Genomic DNA, 2,993 nt, shown 5'->3' with positions numbered 1-2,993 from the left:
CACCAAGGAAAACCTGGAAGCACTTGACAGCCGTTTCGTCCTATGGTGGGACTCCTCAGCAGTGCGCAGGAGAAATACAAAATCTCCACAAAAAAACCCTTCTAATTATTTATTAGATTATTTTCTTAAAAATCGAATGTTAGGTTGTGTGTAGATTTATTTTACTAAAGGTAAATAAATGTTTTCATCTGAGTGTATCACTTAAAAGTAATAAAATACAGTTTCACAACCAAATCTATTCATTTTAAAGAAAGTGAACTATTTGGCAAAGACCAAAGTACTCATTAGGACAAAAAATGAAACAATAAATATTTTCTAAGGTATCTATATATATATAATAATTTACTACTGTTTCAGTTAATAATCTCGCTTCAAATAATTGTACTTTTACGCTTAGTTCGCTTTATATATTTGAACAAATCTGAGACCACGATTGAGGCAGAATAATGTGAATTTATTGTATTTCGTTGTTTCTCTTATGCTGCTTACAACCGTATTTGTAAATTTACATTTTTCGACACAGTCATCTAAAATTATTATGTTATTGTGTTCATTTTGTAATTTCATCTTCGCTAGGCTAAATATTATTTCATCAACGCTGAAATAATAGTTTAGTTCATCGATGTTTTTTAATCACTTAAGACTTATGTAAACTCTATAGGCCTACCATAATCATTACGTGATCCATCTTATCAGTTTCCAAATCCCATAGAATTATACATATTTGTATATATAATTGTTGATGCTAATTTTTATTATTTCAAATCTTCACGCCACCATTGCCTATTACTTCATAATATATTATACTCTAATGTTGTTACATTGTAATACGAGTTACATTTTCTACATCTATTCTACCATAACATTAACTATTTTTTGTTGTCAAGTCAACAACTAGTACATTAAAATTGATCATTACCAATTACCTATGAATATATTCTGTATAGAAAAAAAGTCACAGAAGCCTAGCAACGGGAATAAATTGGCTCATGAATTTCCACAAAAATCAATCATAAGCTCATACATAATTTTGGTTTTTATAAATGAATCTGTTTATTGGTTTCTCCTATGTCAAGGTCGCTCACAACCATAGTATTTTCTGTTGATTATTCACATTAAGATAACGGAAATTCTTTCGTAAATACTAATATTTAGTTTCACTTACTATATATCTTCATTAACGCTCACTGACCTAACAAAATAATACGTTGTCTTATCCTCATTATTGATCAAATTATTTAGCCAAAATTACAATGTGGTTACTAATCAAGATTAGAATTTTGTAAATTTTGAGTGATTGGAAGCATATATATATATATATATATATATATATATATATATATATATAGTAGTGGACAAATAAAGTTCTTACTCTTAGTTTTTAACCTGGCATACACTAGTGAAAAACTCCAGAATAAAGAAGAATGTTGTAAAGCAATCCCGTATTACACAGAGGTTATTCAAATGAAAATAGTAACCACCCCACCAATTGTAACATGACTGATTCTTTAGAAAAGAAAATAGGTATTTATGCAAACTTTTCAAAATAAAAGACCACTTCATGTACGTATATCAAATCCTCCACTGTACTGAATATTGGTCTCTAAATGTATAATTCACTTAAAACTGAATTTTAATAATTTTTTTTATTCATTAAGTGTCGATTCGAAACAATTATTATTTTAGCCAATATTCTGTTTGTGCAATTATCAAATTTATTCATATAACTTGCATGATTACATATGTTAAATGACTGGGGGTATTTTACAGAAAGCTATAAGCCTACATGTCGTGCTAATCGGTACTTTTCATTAACCTGTGTTGGTGAACTCTTATTACGAAGATGTTACCACTGATCTGTTTGAAGTGCTATTGACTTCCTGTAGGATTGGTAAGCAACACGTTTCATTTTATCTAATCCTTGTTGCTGATAGACTTCTGTCATTCAAGTCCCATCAGCATACAACTTGTGTACCAATCTTGCTGCAGACTTCTTTCAACCAAACACAATTTACAAAAATTCCGATCTTGATATGTAACTACACTAATTTAGGCTAAATAATTCGATCAATAGTGAAGATAAGACAATGTGATATTATTGGCTACTACTGAGTGTAAGTCTTAGTGTTTTTTATTCTTTCGACTAATAAAATATCACAAATCTCCAAGGTTCTCTACTGCTTCCAATTCTCACTCAATTCACCCATATTACACTCTTTAGAAGTGGCGAAAAGCCAGGTGACAATGGTGATGTGAATTACAAAAATACAAATAAGGAAAATTAGATGAGATGCAGCGAAAAAACTCTCTTCAAACAATTAATGGTGATTATTGGGAAAAAGTATGCAGTAAATGTTATAGTGCTAAAAAGACATCCAAAATTATCATTAAGAATAATTATTGTTTGTAAACAATCGCGCTAATTTGTAACCATTGGATTATTGGAGAAAGAAAACTAAAATTTGTATGAAAATTCACCGAAATATTTAAAAAGTAACGCTTTGTGCTACATTTGTAAACCATAAAAGGAAAGTATGTAAAAAATATACGTGAATAGATCAAGTGAGAAAACCTGTTTTGCATAGAATGGAAATTTTGTTTAAAAAAATTATTTGTAAATTATAAGCAAAGGTGAATAGTGGCTAGCAGTGGAATCCAGGACGCGCGTTTCGTTCTATTTGGGACTTATCAGCTGGATGTGCCTGCACCTCAGTGTTGATGTCCACTCTGGGACTCGAACCCAGTGCCTTTCGCTTGAAACGACATCGCGTTATCCACTCAGCTACTGAGTCCTGATAGCCACTTGCTTGTGCAATGGGGTGAACTTTTAATTCACTTAGTATTGTTTGTTTGAATCTTCCCATCGATGTGTAAGGACTGCAACTGGTCAGTCTCTAATTGGCATATGTGCATACTGTGCGTATTGCCTCGATATAGCCTTAATTCACAAGCATGGTAAGCAGAGATGGATAGTGGCTAGCAGTGGAATCCAG

Source organism: Schistosoma mansoni, chromosome 2, assembly GCF_000237925.1.
Source record: "Schistosoma mansoni strain Puerto Rico chromosome 2, complete genome".
Classification (NCBI taxonomy): domain Eukaryota; kingdom Metazoa; phylum Platyhelminthes; class Trematoda; order Strigeidida; family Schistosomatidae; genus Schistosoma; species Schistosoma mansoni.
This window is presented reverse-complemented; position numbering follows the sequence as displayed.